Source organism: Pleurodeles waltl, chromosome 10 (assembly GCF_031143425.1).
Source record: "Pleurodeles waltl isolate 20211129_DDA chromosome 10, aPleWal1.hap1.20221129, whole genome shotgun sequence".
NCBI classification, from domain to species: domain Eukaryota; kingdom Metazoa; phylum Chordata; class Amphibia; order Caudata; family Salamandridae; genus Pleurodeles; species Pleurodeles waltl.
In genome coordinates, this window is record NC_090449.1 from 180,059,693 (window position 1) to 180,076,948 (window position 17,256).

The 17,256-nt window shown below is 43.5% G+C and overlaps 1 protein-coding gene across 1 annotated transcript in view; it reads left to right on the forward strand.

Moving 5' to 3' along the window:
* The window catches only part of CCZ1 (CCZ1 homolog, vacuolar protein trafficking and biogenesis associated), a 223,559-nt gene that overhangs the window by 66,490 nt on the left and 139,813 nt on the right, over positions 1-17,256 (forward strand).

A 17,256-nucleotide genomic window follows, 5' to 3' on the forward strand; every position in this document is an offset into this window, starting at 1 on the left:
TAAGCCTTCCTACCACCGACAGTACAGGCAACCATCTACGGCTTCCTATGCCAAACAGGGAGTAAAGAGAAGACAGGGTTCACAAACCAGAGATCAACACAGAAAACAATGATCTTCTCCAGGCACCGGCTAAGCTTCCCCAATGGTCACACCATCAGCAAATAGGAGCAAATATTTCCAACTACATCCAGGAGTGGAAGAAAATAACAATCATACAAATGGTTGCTGGATATAGTGACAAGAGGTCATACCCTGGAATTCATACAAAAGCCACTGCATCATCCACCAAGATCAGGCAGACCTCTCCATCTTCGTCTGCTTCAACAGGAGGTATTCATTCTGCTTGCCAAAGGAGCTATAGAGGCAGTTCCAGTTCAACAACGAGGTCTCGGATTCTACTCCCCTTTCTTCCTCATAAGGAAGAAGTCAGGGGAATGGCGTCCTATACTAGATCTCAGGAAACTTAACAAGTTCCTTCGGAGGCAATCTTTCCGGACGATCACACTGTCAGATATCCTGCACCTCCTCAACCCTGGAGATTTTATCACAACTCTGGATCTCCAGGACGCCTACTTCCACATACCAATACACCAAAAACGTCGCAAATATCTCCGCTTTACGGTCGCTGGTGCCCATTATCAGTTCAAAGTCCTACCATTCGGGCTGAGATCAGCTCCAAGAATCTTCACCAAATGCCTTGCCCCAGTCGCAGGTTTCCTCCGAAGCAAGGGTTTCCATATCATACGTGGACGACTGGCTCATAAAAGCTCCGTCAATGCTACTAGCTTCCAAAGCGACAAACGGCTGCTTAAAATTATTCCACAGTTTGGGTCTAACAGTGAATTTACAGAAGTCAGTCGTACTTCCCTCATGCAGAAGAGTTTTCCTGGGAGCAGAGTTAGACCCTATCCAAAACAAGGCATATCTCACTCCAGCAAGGCAGCAGAAGCTAACCCACTTGGCTGTCAGAATCTCCACAAAAGAGTTCGTTTCAGTACGACTGTTCAAGTTGCTTCTGGGCATGATTTCCTCGGCCATTGTCCTAGTACGACTAGCAAGACTCCGAATGAGGCCGCTGCAAGAAGAACTGCAACTCCAATGGACCCAGTCGCAAGGGTCCTTCGACGACTTAATAACTATCACACCAAAAATTCGGCAGGCGTTGAAGTGGTGGTCTCACACCAACCACCTCTCCCAAGGTCTTACTTTTCTAGCACCAATAACAGACTTTGTCATCACCACAGACGCCTCCTTGGAAGGCTGGGGAGGCCATTTGCAGGACATGCGCATTCAAGGCAGATGGTCCAATCTCCAGAAAGAAATGCACATAAACCTGCTAGAACTGAAGGCGATCCATCTCACGCTCAAAGCTTTTCTTCCACGCATCGCAGGGTCCTCAGTGTTAGTCAGAACGGACAACACAACAAGTATGTTTTACATCAACAAGCAGGGAGGAACAAGATCCCTCTCCCTCTCAAGGGAAGCTCAGTCTCTTTGGGACTGGCTCACACTGAAAACGTCTGCCTCAGGGTGGAGCACCTGCCTGGGGTCAACAACGCCCTAGCGGACTCTCTCAGCAGGACTGACGACAACTGCTACGAGTGGGAACTCAACCAGAACATACTCAACGGCATCTTCCAACGATGGGGTCGGCCGATCCTAGACTTGTTTGCCACCAACCTGAACGCCAAATGCCAGTTCTACGCCAGTCGATACCCACTCCCGGGGTCGTGGGGAAATGCTCTTTTGATGAGATGGTCCGGGATCTTTGCCTACGCTTTCCCCCCCCCATCCCTCTGATTCCCAGGCTCCTCAGGAAAATGAAGTCCGAATGCTGCAGGATCATTCCTATAGCCCCCAGATGGCCCAGACAGTACTTGTACACAGAGCTCCTACTCCGGGCCGTGGCCAATCCAGTCCGCCTTCCTTGCAACCACAATCTTCTAACGGAGAATCAGGGTCTCATCCTTCATCCCGACCCAGCTTCACTACAATTGCATGCTTGGCTCCTGAGTACAGAGAGTTTTACGATATGAACATCGATCAGGAATGTAGACTAATATTATCTAGGGCACGAGCAGAGAGCACAAATAAGATGTACAAACTCAAGTGGAAGAGATTTTGTGTTTGGTGCTCTCAGAACAACTTTCACCCGTTTCAAATTAACCCTGAGCAAATTCTTTCTTACCTGCTCTCTCTCTCTCCAAGGATGGTCTTTGTCATGCATCAGTCAAGATTCACCTAGGAGCTATAGCCTCATATAGGCGATCGGCTGAGATGCCATCTATCGGCTCATCCAGAATCATTGAGCAGTTTATGAAAGGGCTTTTCCGCACTTTTCCCCCGATGTGGTTACCTCCGCCAGAGTGGCACCTTAATATTGTCCTGTCTCAGCTCATGAAAGCTCCTTTTGAGCCCATTCACAGGGTGGAACTCAAGTACATCACATGGAAAGTGGCAACCTTGCTCTCTCTCACTTCTACCAGGAGAGTCAGTGATATACAGGTGTTCACTACTTAAGAACCCTTTTTAGTTTTTTGTGAGGACTTCGTTATGCTCAGAACCAACCCCAAATACATTCCCAAGGTGCCATATTCATTCCATCTCAATGAGCCCGTGATACTACCAACCTTTTTTCCAAATCCCACTACTATCGCAGAGAAAACTCTACACTCTTTGGACATCAAACGATGCCTCAAAGTTTATCTTCAAAGTACCAAACAAATCAGAAAATCAGATCAACTCTTGGTATCTTATTCTCTTGGACGACAGGGAACAGGAGTAACCAAGGCCACTATAGCCCAGTGGATTTCCTCGACAATCCAATTCTGTCACACCAAGGCAGGAAGACCGCTGACTAGGCGCCCGAGAGCCCACTCCACGAGAGCAGTCTCCACATCGGCTGCTTTGTTTCAGGGTATTGCCCTTGATAAGATATGTCAAGCTGCGACATGGAAAACTACGCACTCCTTTACGCAGCACTATTGTTTGGAGTCATCACAAAGAACCGACTCTCTAGTAGGACAAGCTGTTCTACGCCATTTCTTTCATTAAGGTGAGACCTTTCCTTAGTTATATAGAATTGTTTTGAGATGCAAATAACCGTGTTTTCCATTATTATATATATATATATATATATATATATATATATATATATATATATATATATATGTTCGATGGCATGTGTAGCTGCAGATACACATGCTGTGCATCTAGTGTTGGGCTCAGAGTGTTACAAGTTGTTTTTCTTCGAAGAAGTCTTTTCGAGTCACAAGATCGAGGGACTCCTCCCCTTTCGGCTCCATTGCGCATGGGCGTCGACTCCATGTTAGATTGTTTTCTTTCCGCCATCGGGTTCGGACGTGTTCCTCTTCGCTCCGTGTTTCGGTTCGGAAAGTTAGTTAAATCTCGGAAAACTCGACGGTATTGTTTGCGTTCGGTATCGGGTTAGTTATAGCAGATGGACACCGAATAAAAGAAGAGCTCCGGTAGCCCTTCGGGGCTTCCATTCCCCGGCGGGGCCTGGTCGGCCCGACCGCGTGCGTCTTCAGGGCTCATGAAACGGACCCCGTTCCGCTTCTGCCCCGAATGCCACAATAAGTATCCTTACACAGACCAGCATTTGGTCTGTAATTTGTGTTTGTCCCCCGAACACAAAGAGGATACCTGCGAGGCCTGTCGGGCATTTCGGTCGAAAAAGACGCTACGGGACCGGAGAGCTCGAAGGCTTCAAATGGCATCGACGCCGTCAGGACACCACGACGTCGAAGAAGAGGAGACTTTCTCCATTCCGGATTCGGACTCGGACGAGGCCGAAAGTGAGCAGCCGGCGAAAACCGTGAGTAAAACTGCCCCGGCCAAAACTCACACCAAAATAATGAAAGCCCAGGGGATGCCACCGCTGGCAGGTCATGGCTTAACCCTTAAGCACGGTGACCAACCATCGGCACCGAAAAAGGGCACACACGTGTCGAAGACATCTGACTCCGGTCGAGATACCGGCACAGAGTATACTCGGCACCGAGATACTGGCTCCGATCAAAGTCGGCACCGAGAGATCGGCACCCAGAAACCGAAAAAGGTGGCTTCGAAGCTGAAAAAGACTGCGGAAAAACTTTCGGCGCCGAAACACCCAGCATCAGAGCCGAAACAGAGCTCCTATTCCGAAAACAAGGCCTTTCATCACAACTTCAAGGTCATAAATTTGGACAAGAATTAGAGCTGGGAGAGCCAGACTATACACAAAGAAGGCTCCATATTCAGAAAGACACAGGGAAAATAAGAACTCTTCCCCCTATTAAAATGAAAAGGAAACTTGCTTTCCAAGAAGCAGATAAACAGCCAAAAGCAAAAGTGGCTAAAGAAAAAACTCCACCACGTTTTTCGCCACACCCATCGCCACAGCACTCACCGCAACAGTCACCAATTGCAACACCCCCAATGATGCAATCTCCAACGCACACAGGGATGAGCCAGGATGACCCAGATGCATGGGATCTATACGATGCACCAGTATCTGACAATAGTCCAGATTGCTACCCGGCAAGACCGTCACCACCAGAAGTCAGTACTGCTTACATGCAGATGGTGTCCAGAGCAGCTACTTTTCACAATGTAGCACTGCATGCTGAACCTATTGAGGATGACTTTTTATTCAATACTTTGGCATCAACACACAGCCAGTACCAGAGTCTGCCGATGTTACCAGGGATGTTAAAACACGCAAAACAAGTGTTTCAAGACCCCTTCAAATGCAGAGCCGTTACACCTAGGGTGGAAAAGAAGTACAAGCCTCCCCCTACGGACCCTGTGTACATCACGCAACAACTAACACCTGACTCAGTGGTAGTAGGCGCAGCCCGCAAAAGGGCAAACTCACAGACTTCTGGGGATGCACCACCACCCGACAAAGAAAGTCGAACGTTTGATGCAGCAGGGAAAAGAGTTGCAGCACAGGCAGCCAATCAATGGCGCATTGCCAATTCACAGGCTTTATTGGCAAGATATGACAGGGCTCATTGGGATGAAATGCAGCATTTTATTGAACATCTTCCCAAGGAGTTTCAAAAGCGTGCACTGCGAGCGGTGGAGGAGGGCCAAAGTATCTCCAACAACCAGATACGATCGGCGATGGACGCAGCGGACACAGCCGCCAGAACTGTAAACACAGCGATCACTATTCGGAGACACGCATGGCTACGCACCTCCGGATTTAAGCCAGAGATCCAGCAGGCTGTGCTTAATATGCCTTTTAATGGACAACAGTTGTTTGGGCCGGAGCCATGATGTCTTCATGCATAGCCATTGTCCCAAACGCAAGATTACACATGCGGCCCTTACAGCAGTGCCAAGCGACACAATGGACACAAGCACAGGGTCAACTTCAAGATCTAGTGTTGATAGACCGCCAAACACACACCTCGCTTCAATGGTGGAATCCTATAAATTTAAACCAAGGGCAGCCTTTCCAAGACCCAGTGCCTCAAGACAACAGTTGTTTGGGCCGGAGGTGGATACAGCTAAAGAGAAGCTAAAGAAGGACACTGACACGGCCAAAGCCATGGGCGCGCTCTACTCCCCACAGAGCAGAGGCACCTTTAGGAAGCCACACTTTAGAGGGGGGTTTCGAGCCCAAAGCACAGAACCCTCAACCTCACAGGCCAGACCCACATACCACGCCAGTATCAAAGAGGAGGCTTTTGGGGACAATATAGAGGTTTACAGTTCCCTAAAACCAGAGGGAAATTCCAAAGCCCAATGACCCCACAAACTAAACAGTGACTTCAATGTCACAAATCCCCAACACATAACACCAGTGGGGGAGAGACTCACAGATTATTACAAAAATGGGGAAGAAATAACTACAGACTCGTGGGTCCTAGCCATTATCCATCATGGTTATTACATAGAATTCCTACAATTACCACTAAATGTGCCTCCGAGAACACACAACCTGTCCAAACAGCACTTGGATCTATTACAACTGGAAGTCCAAGCGTTGTTACAGAAAGAGGCAATAGAACTGGTACCCAACCATCAGAAAGGAACAGGTGTTTATTCCCTGTATTTTCTAATACCAAAAAAGGACAAAACTCTGATACCCATCTTAGATCTCAGAACACTAAATCTTTACATCAAATCAGATCACTTTCACATGGTAACACTTCAAGACGTGATCCCCTTGCTCAAACAACAAGACTACATGTCAACATTAGATCTCAAGGATGCTTACTTCCATATACCCATACATCCTTCACACAGGAAATACTTAAGGTTTGTAATCCAAGGAGTACATTACCAATTCAAAGTGTTACCATTCGGGATAACAACAGCACCAAGGGTATTTACAAAATGCCTTGCAGTAGTAGCCGCACATATCAGAATACAGCACATACACGTATTCCCGTATCTAGACGATTGGTTAATAAAAACCAGCACTCAGAAACAGTGTCTTCAACACACAAAATACATCATAGAAACCCTTCACAAACTAGGGTTCTCAATAAACTACCTAAAATCACACTTACAACCGTGTCAAATACAACAATACTTAGGAGCGACAATCAACACAACAAAAGGGATTGCCACTCCAAGTCCACAAAGGGTACAAGCATTCCAAAACATAATACAAAGCATGCACCCAAACCAACAATATCAAGTAAAATTAGTGATGAAACTTCTAGGCATGATGTCTTCATGCATAGCCATTGTCCCAAACGCAAGATTACACATGCGGCCCTTACAGCAGTGCCAAGCGACACAATGGACACAAGCACAGGGTCAACTTCAAGATTTATTTTATTTATTTATTTATTGATTTTATATAGCGCACAGCTACCCAGAGGTTTCCCGGCACTAAAGACAATGCAAGACAAAGGCAGGCTCAAGAGAGCAGCTTGGACAGTTATTGGTTAAAGAGCCATGTCTTAAGCTCCTTTCGAAATCTAATGAACACCCTTTCATGACGTAAATAAGAAGGAAGAGAATTCCAGAGAGAGGGAGCAAGGAAAGCAAAAGAGCGTCCCCCCATTTTAGCACGTCGAAATTTGGGCACCTGGAATTTTAGTTGATTAGAGGATCGAAGTGGACGAGAGGGCCGATATTGTTGGACCAAGATTTTAAGGTAGTTGGGAGCTAATCCCATATTAATTTTATGCATATAGCATAGGGCTTTAAATTTGATACGATTCTCAATTCTTGGCCAATGAAGTTCATGAAGTGCACCAGAAGTAGGCGTGATTCTGGGAAGTTGGCAAAGAAGCCTGGCCGCCGAGTTCTGAACAACCTGCAGTTTGTGTAGAGCTTCTTTATTCGCACCTAAATAGAGCACGTTTCCGTAGTCCAGTCTAGAAATAACCAGCGCTTGGACCACAGTTCTCTGGGCAGCCACAGGAAGCATCCAGAGAATTTTACGAAGCCACTTCAGGATAGCGAAGCAGGTAGAAGCTACTTTGGTCACCTGTTTTTTCATAGTCAACTGATCATCAATTAAGATGCCCAGGTTACGTGCTGAGAGGGAAGGGATTGGGGGGGCACCCAATTCAGAGGGCCAATGTTGGGGGCCCCAGAGAGATTTTTTATTTCCAAAAATGTGGAGTTCTGTCTTTTCTCCATTAAGTTTGAGTTTATTAAAATGCATCCAATTGGCTATCTTAGATAGTCCTATTTGCAAAGAGGGAGGATTAACGGTTTCTTTGGAGGAGAGTGAAAAAATAAGTTGAGTGTCATCGGCATAAGAAAAGATAGTTAGACCAGCTTGTTCTGCTATGCTCGCCAAAGGACTGACATATATATTAAAAAGTAGTGGACTGAGAATGGAGCCCTGGGGAACTCCATGAGGGGATGCGCGAGTCTAAGAGGAAGCTGTATGGGAGAAAATCTGAAAAGTCCTATTAGATAAAAAACTGGACAACCACAGGAGGGCTTTGCCGCCAATGCCCTTGGTATTGAGAATTTTTAGGAGAGATGAGTGAGATACAGTATCAAACGCTGCGCTTAAATCCAATAGGATAAGAGCTACCGTTTCTCCTTTGTCAATTTGTTGGCGGATATTTTCAGTCACGCCCAGTAAGGTCGCCTCAGTTGAATAGCCAGCACGAAAACCAGATTGAGATGGATGGAGAATGTTACTCGTTTCTGCAAAGTGGGATAATTGAAGATTAACATGTTTTTCCAAAATTTTGGAAAAAACAGGCAAAAGAGAAATTGGGCGAAAATTAGAGAAAATTTCAGGATCAGAGTTAGTTTTCTTAAGTAAAGGGAGAACCATTGCATGCTTCCATAATGCAGGCACATAAGCTTCGGTAAGTGACAAGTTAAGAAACTGCATAATGAAGAGAAGTATGGGGGGATTTAACTTTTGAAGTACTGTGATGGGGATAGGATCTTGCGGGGAACCAGATTTAATGCTTGTGAGAATATTAAAAAAAGAGGCAGTATCCATAGGGAGCCATTCATAAAGTAAGTTAGAATTATTAGCTTGGGTCGTTTCTTGAGTGATAGGAGAAGATAAAAAGTGAGTGGATTGGGATTTAATACTAATACTGGGATGATTAGAGTAATTGTGGAATTCAGCATAAATTTTGTCAATTTTATCCACAAAGAAGGTTGCCAAATCATTGCATTTTTTGGAGTCCAAGTCAGGAGGCTTAGATAGGCGAGAGTCACCAGAGAGTTCCTGTACTACTTCAAACAGCACTTTGGGGCACTTCTGGGATTGTAAAATAATGTTAGTGGCATATTCGGCGCGCGCAGTGTTACATAATCGATGATAATTAAGAAGGGCTAGTTTGTAAGTAGCTTTTCTGTCTGGGTCATAATTTTTTCGCCATTTCCTTTCCAAGTTCTTGCATTTAGTTTTTTCAATTTTAAGGGTTTCTGAAAACCAAGGGGCGGGAGGATGCTGGTAGCCCTGTTTGTTCTTTTTATTAGATAAAGGAAGACATTCATCAGTGGCAAATGAAAGCCAGTCTAAAATAACCCCGTCATCTCTTATACTCGTGATTAAAGGTAAGGTTTTTTCCAACATCGAGTTCATAATATTAATATCTAAGTTTTTCCAATTCCTATAAGTACTGGATTTGGCGAAGGAAGAGGAAAAAGTCGGACCCTGTTTTTGTACAATCGAAAATTCCACCACAAAATGATCAGACCATGGAATGGGAATGGCTTGTTTACATGAAATCGTAGCAAGATTGGAAAAAATAGGGTCTAAAAAATATCCTGCCTTATGCGTGGGGCCTGAATTGTGTAAAAAAACATTTAATGCCGCTAAGTTATCTAAAAGAGTAGCGCTTGTAGTACAAGATATATCATTGAAATGTAAGTTCAGATCACCTAAGATCAGAAAATTGTTGGTTTCTAATAAAAAGGGAGCAATAAGATCAGGGAGGGTCGCTGCCCAGAGACCTGCGGGGCCAGGAGGACGGTATATAAGGGCCCCGTAAAGAGTAAAATTTGGTGATAGTAGAAGTTTAAAAAACCCGGCTTCACAGTTTTTGAAATCCAGATCTACCCATTTACATGTATGATCTGTTTTAAAAATTAAAGCTATACCCCCACCAGTTCGGTCAGTGCGATTCCTTCCAAGATAGGTGTAATTAGAAGGAAGCGCATAAGCCATATCGGGTCCAGAACTCTCATTGAGCCAGGTTTCGGTTAAAAAAAGGGCATCAGGTTGTCGGTCCGTGAGAATGTTCAGAATATCGTCCTTATGCTTAGGTAATGAGCGGCAATTTAGGCTAAGGAAAGTGAAGGGGGTAAGAGATAAGTTAGTCTTGTTAGTCAGAGGAGGAATTTGGCTAGACTCATAACAAAGGGAGTTCAAATAGAGGGGAGGAGAAAGAACAAAGCTGCAACAAGAGCAGCTGTATGGGGCTGTATCAGGGATAAGGAGAGAACAGAAGGGATTGGGAACAGGTCGTAGGATCAAAAGATTAGTACTTGTATAGACAACAGAATTTTGGGCAGGGGTTCTGGCCCCAGGCCCCGGACGGTCACGGACGGGCGCAGACGGGCTTGCAGCGGCGCACCCGCTGCGCGTCGCGGGAGGCATCTGAATTTAAACTGAATAGTCAGCTGTGGAATTTCCACTTAATGGGCGACCCGGAAGTGGTTAATCACTTCCTGTTGCACCAGTCGTCCCTCCACACAATCCAAACAATTGGCGGTGGATCGGGGACGTAGTGCAGGTGAGGGGAACGATTAAAAGATTAGTAGTAACTGATCCAAAAGTGCGTTGAAATAATGAAAAACAGAGTGTGGTTTTAATTTAAAAGCGGCGCGGCGCGAGAGGTGCAAGGATTAAGAAACCGGAGCCCTTTGCCAGGCGCTCCGCTGCAACCTGTGAACAGCGCTATACCAAAGTTAAAATATGAACAGATACAGCATCAAAAAATTAGCGGCGAAAAACACGGAGCCCTTTACTCGGCGCTCCTTATCGGCAGATTCAAGTACAGTCTTTAAAAAAGGAGAATTCGAAATTACAGGCAGCAAAACACAGAGCCCTTTACCAGGATCTAGTGTTGATAGACCGCCAAACACACACCTCGCTTCAATGGTGGAATCCTATAAATTTAAACCAAGGGCGGCCTTTCCAAGACCCAGTGCCTCAATACGTGATCACAACAGATGCTTCCATGGTAGGGTGGGGAGCACACCTCAACCAACACAGCATCCAGGGACAATGGGACACTCAGCAAAAACAACTTCATATAAATCAACTAGAACTACTAGCAGTGTTTCTAGTATTGAAAGCATTTCAACCACTAATAGCCCACAAACACATTCTTGTCAAAACAGACAACATGACAACAATGTATTACCTAAACAAACAGGGAGGGACACACTCATCACAGCTGTGTCTCTTAGCACAAAAGATTTGGCATTGGGCGATTTACAAACACATTCGCCTAATAGCGCAATACATCCCAGGAATTCAAAACCAGTTAGCCGACAATCTCAGTCGAGATAATCAACAGATCCACGAATGGGAAATTCATCCCCAGATACTACAAACCTACTTCCAAAACTGGGGAACACCGCAAATAGACCTATTCGCAACAAAAGAAAACGCAAAATGCCAAAACTTCGCATCCAGGTACCCACACCCTCACTCCAAGGGCAATGCGTTATGGATGAGTTGGTCAGGGATATTTGCTTACGCTTTTCCCCCCTCTCCCACTCCTTCCGTATCTAGTAAACAAATTGAGTCAAAACAAACTCAAACTAATACTAGTAGCACCAACTTGGGCACGCCAACCATGGTACACAACACTACTAGACCTGTCAGTAGTGCCTCATATCAAGCTACCAAACAGACCAGATCTGTTAACTCAACACAAACAACAGATCAGACACCCGAATCCAGCATCGCTCAATCTAGCAATCTGGCTCCTGAAGTCTTAGAATTTGGACATCTAGACCTTACACAAGAATGTATGGAGGTCATCAAACAGGCTAGGAAACCTACTACAAGACATTGCTACACAAATAAATGGAAACGATTTGTTTATTACTGTCATAATAATCAAATTCAACCATTACACGCATCCACGAAAAACATTGTAAGCAACTTACTACACTTACAAAAGTCTAAGTTAGCTTTTTCATCCATTAAAATACACAGCAATTTCTGCCTATCTGCAAATTACACATTCAACATCACTATTTAGAATCCCAGTCATAAAAGCATTTATGGAGGGTCTAAAAAGGATCATTCCCCCAAGAACACCACCAGTTCCTTCGTGGAACCTCAATATTGTATTAACACGACTCGTGGGTCCACCATTTGAACCCATGCACTCTTGTGAGATGCAATACTTAACATGGAAAGCAGCCTTCCTAATAGCTATCACATCTCTTAGAAGAGTAAGTGAAATACAAGCCTTTACCATACAGGAACCCTTTATACAAATACACAAACATAAAGTGGTTCTACGCACAAATCCCAAATTTTTACCAAAAGTTATATCACTGTTCCACTTAAATCAAACAGTGGAACTCCCAGTATTTTTTCCAGAACCAGACTCTGTAGCTGAAAGAGCATTACATACATTAGACATAAAAAGAGCACTAATGTATTACATTAATAGATCCAAACAATTTCGCAAAACAAAACAATTGTTTGTAGCTTTTCAAAAACCTCATACAGGAAATCCAATATCCAAACAAGGCATTGCCAGATGGATAGTTAAGTGTATTCAAACTTGTTATGTTAAAGCAAAGAGAGAACCGCCTATTACACCAAAGGCACACTCCACTAGAAAGAAAGGCGCCACCATGGCCTTTCTAGGAAATATACCAATGACAGAAATCTGTAAGGCAGCCACATGGTCTACGCCTCATACATTCACTAAACATTACTGTGTGGATGTGTTAACAACACAACAAGCCACAGTAGGACAGGCAGTATTAAGAACATTATTTCAAACAACTTCAACTCCTACAGGCTGAACCACCGCTTTTGGGGCGATAACTGCTTACTAGTCTATGCACAGCATGTGTATCTGCAGCTACACATGCCATTGAAAGGAAAATGTCACTTACCCAGTGTACATCTGTTCGTGGCATGAGACGCTGCAGATTCACATGCGCCCTCCCACCTCCCCGGGAGCCTGTAGCCGTTATAAGTTGATAAAAATAAACTTGTACATTTGTAAATTTGTAAATATATATATATAACTTTTAGATACATTATGTACATACATACTTACTCCATTGCATGGGCACTATTACTATATACACAACTCCTACCTCACCCCCTGCGGGGAAAACAATCTAACATGGAGTCGACGCCCATGCGCAATGGAGCCGAAAGGGGAGGAGTCCCTCGATCTCGTGACTCGAAAAGACTTCTTCAAAGAAAAAAAACTTGTAACACTCCGAGCCCAACAGTAGATGCACAGCATGTGAATCTGCAGCGTCTCATGCCACGAACAGATGTACACTGGGTAAGTGACATTTTCCATATATATATATATATATATATATATATATATATATATATATATATATATATATATATATATATTTTTTTTTTAAATATATATATATTTTAATATGCTTCTATATATAAGTATATGCATGTATGTATATCTTTATATATATATATATCTGCATTTATAACACGAATGTTCAGTATATGTGTACATGTACATAGAAGTATTAATATTCCTCTAAAGCTCATGATGCAAAATTTATGAGTTAAATTTTTTTTATATTGGTAATAAAGGATTTTCATGCTCGCACCCTCCATCCACGGTGGGTATAATGTTTATCCACAGTACTGCTGACTATTCAGATTCAAGCATGTGAATTTATGAAAGATCCAATACTGAATAAGAAAACAAGTTACTTACCTGTAACTACAGTTATCCAGTATTGGTATCTTTCATAAATTCACATGCGACCCACCCTCCTGCCCTTTGACGCTCGCATTTCCTCTCAGGTTATAATCTTTCACTCTCTTGCTAGAAAATCTGAGGGAAGGAGCTTCTCTGGAGAGTGTTGGTGCCTGATTGGTCAGCAGGCAGGTTTGGGTCCTTTTCACAAAAGGACATGGACAGGCTATATGAGCAATTACTGTCTCCATTATAGCCTATAGTAAAAAAGCATTTATTTGTTAATTATTGCTATTTTATGTACCGTGGCTGCCCTCGATCACTCATGTGAATTTATGAAAGATACCAATACTGGATAACTGTAGTTACAGGTAAGTAACTTGTTTTCATATTTAAATACACCACTTATTAATCATGGTTAATATGTAGAAGGGTCTCTTTTACTTCTGTGTGGTATTTGAATGACATTCATCAGCAGAATGATATTCCACTGATGGGATTATACATCATTGAGGGTGTCTATCTCAAAATTCCTTCTTGTTTTTTCTAAGAATGTTGGTTGTAGCCTTCTTCATTCGTTTATATGAATTCTATTTTTACCCTGGTACTTGTATTACGTTTGAGTGATACATGACCTTACTTATAATTGATAGTAAAAGTTCTCTACTTTTGCTAGATTTAGTATATTGTACACCAGAAGGTTATCGTCTTGTGAGCCATCAGACACTATAGACACTTAAGGTTCTGTCATATAGCCATTACAGTTTGGTGTGTACCCTACACCTTTGGGTAGACGTTTGTTGGTTTATACATGTTCTTTGAGTATTATTGTTTAGTGTTCTGGGGTAGTCTCTCAGTCTATTCTATTCCCTCTATTGTGAAGAGTACTTAATTTTCTTGACTCTTTAGGGGTTGTTATGGCGCCTTTGCGTTATTACTCAAGATTTCCTTCTTTTCTGAAGAAAATTTCCCTCTAATGGTGTACCTTTTCTTTTTTATGATGATGTTCATGAGGGAATAACTGTTTGCCACATAACTTCTACTTTTTGTAGAAGATTTGTATTACTATATTAAATGATTGTTGCTCTTCTGGGTGACAACTATTTTCATCATTGAACTGACTAGTCGTTTTTAATTTGGGTTCACACTTTGCAGAGTGTTGTCATTAGATGTAATATACAAACTCAGTTGGATACTTTTTATTAATGAATCCTTTAACTTTTCTGGTTTAAGTATGGGAGACTTTTTCTAGATCATCTGTAGAAGGGTCTCTATTCAGAGAGTAGGATCACGTGCTAACCTTGGTTTCTGTTAGGTTATCAAGATTTCCTATTCATACTTCTTATCCTATTCAAGTTTATATTACTATTGCTTGATGGTTGTGTCTCAGGCAATTTGCATTACTCTGACGGTTTGGAATGCTGTTGCTTTCCTAAGTGATATGGTATCCACTATAGGTTCCATACTGTTATATGGGTAAAGGAGAAGGCGTCAACCAGCAACTCGCTGAGTTCCACGAGACACACCACATCCTAGACGCTTCCCAGTCTGGTTTCAGACACAACCACAGCTCCGAAACCACACTCTTAGCAGCCACCAATGACATACGCATCCTACTGGACCACGGAGACACTGCTGCACTCATCCTCCTCAACCTCTCTGCTGCGTTTGACACTGTCTCCCACTCCACCCTCTGCGACAGACTGCACAATGATGGCAGCTGAGTCAAAGCTTTGAACTGGATCAGTTCCTTCCTCACCAGAAGAACACAGAGGGTAAGACTACCACTGTTCACATCAGAACCTAAAGACACTTGCTGTGGAGTGCTCCAAGGATCCAATGCTTTTCAACATCTACATGGCCCCACTCGCTAAGATCACCAGTCAGTACGAGCTGAACATAGTCTCCTATTCTGATGACACCCAACTGATCCTCTCCCTGTCCGAGGACTCTGAGCAAGCCAAGAAGAATTTCCTCAACGGGATGAGAGCAGTCGCCACCTGGATGGAGGCCAGACGCCTCAAGCTCAACTCGGACAAGACAGAGATCCTTGTGATCGGATCCACCCCTTCTGCCTGGAACAGCTCTTGGTGGCCCACCACTCTGTGTAAATCCCTTGCCCCCACGGACTACGCGCGCAACCTGGGCATCGTCTTGGACTCCACTCTATCGATGACCCGCCAAGTTAACGCCGTCTCCTCATCAAGCTTCCACAGCCTCCATCTCCTGCGGAGGATTTTCAAATAGGTTCACCCCAGCACGAGGAAGTCCGTTACCCACGCACTCATCAGCAGCAAACTGGACTACAGCAACACACTATATTCCAACATTACCAAGAAACTTTAATCAAGACTACGAGTCCAGAATGCAGCAGCCAGACTCAACCTGGACATCCCCCGACACAGCCAAATCTCCTCTCACCTCAGGGACCTACACTGGCTCCCAGTCAACAAGTGCATCACATACAAACTCCTGATCCACAACTTCAGGGCACTGCACAACATAGGACCAGCATACTTCAGCCACCGCCTCACCTTCTACGTACCCCACGGATGTCTCCATTCCTCCCACCTCGCCCTTGCAGCTGTCCCAAAGATCCAGAAAAGTACAGCAGGAGGAAGCTCCTTCTCATATCTAGCACCCCGGACATGGAACACACTTCCCCTCAAGCTCAGGCAAACCGCATCACTGAAGCAGTTCAGGAAGGACCTCAAGACTTGGCTCTTCGACTGAGCAGCATGCCTACAGTCAGTTCCTTGAGACCTATGGGTGATTAGCCGTGCTTTACAAATCCTTGATTGATTGATTGATTGAGTATGGTCTGACTGATTACTTAGTTTTATTTTGTGTGTATAAGTAATAAATGCTTTCTTATTAGTACATAGGTGTTTATGTATTTTACTCCTATGTCAGTATATATGTATATGAACATATCCTAGAGGTATTTGTATAATCTCTAGTAACGTTTACTAGGGAGAAAAACTGTTTCTATGCCAATAGTTGCTATTGTTGTATTCAACTATTTTTTTAATACAGCATTTATGATGCTTTATCCGTAGGAGATGGACATTTCTGTTTTTTTGTTTTTTGTTTTTTTTACAGAGCAGGTCTGGGTATGATATAACTTAATATTGCAAAGAAGTATTGCTCAGTGGCTTGGCCTGCTGATCTATATTTCACAAGTATCGAACACGCAGTCCGGGTCTGGATATACAAGCAAATTTATTTATATTCATAGGGTCATTTGGCAAAATTGTCCTTCTGTCATGGGTAACATTAAACCTGTGCTATCAATGTCTTTGTGACTTTTATTACTATGGTCTTTTCTCCAGTTCTTATGGGGTGAGCATGCATGGGTTCAGATCCCATTAAGGGTGCGAATAGTTTTATATTCATATTGTTGGGTTGCTTCTGTCACAGATTTGTCATACTAACACTGATAATTTTACTCCCATGTGTTTTAGTGTTTTATGCCTTTTTTTACCTGTTGTTCCTTCCACCGTTTTTTATGTTGTAGAGTGTGTTATTGCTCATCTAAATTATTATGAATGTCCGGGCCTTTTCTCTTGTTCTAGACTGTTTTAATGGTCTCAGTTCCCAGACACTCCTCCAGGGATGATATGACTTTGGCATATAATTCTAAATTATGGAATGTGAGGCTAGATTTCTCTATCAGAGACAGGATCTAGTTGCAGATTCCTTAACACCCCTCCCATTCTCCGCACTACGAACTGAGTCCTCTTTTGTCTCAAAGATTTTGTTATGGAAATTCATATCCTGAATTGAGAAGTCAGTGACTGCTTGACACTAGGGTGTCGCTTATTTTAGCACACTGTTTCGATAGGCAGTTTCTGTATGTGGTTCCACTTTCTTGATCGCGGAACAATTACCATGGAAGAAACTTCGGAGAGAAGGT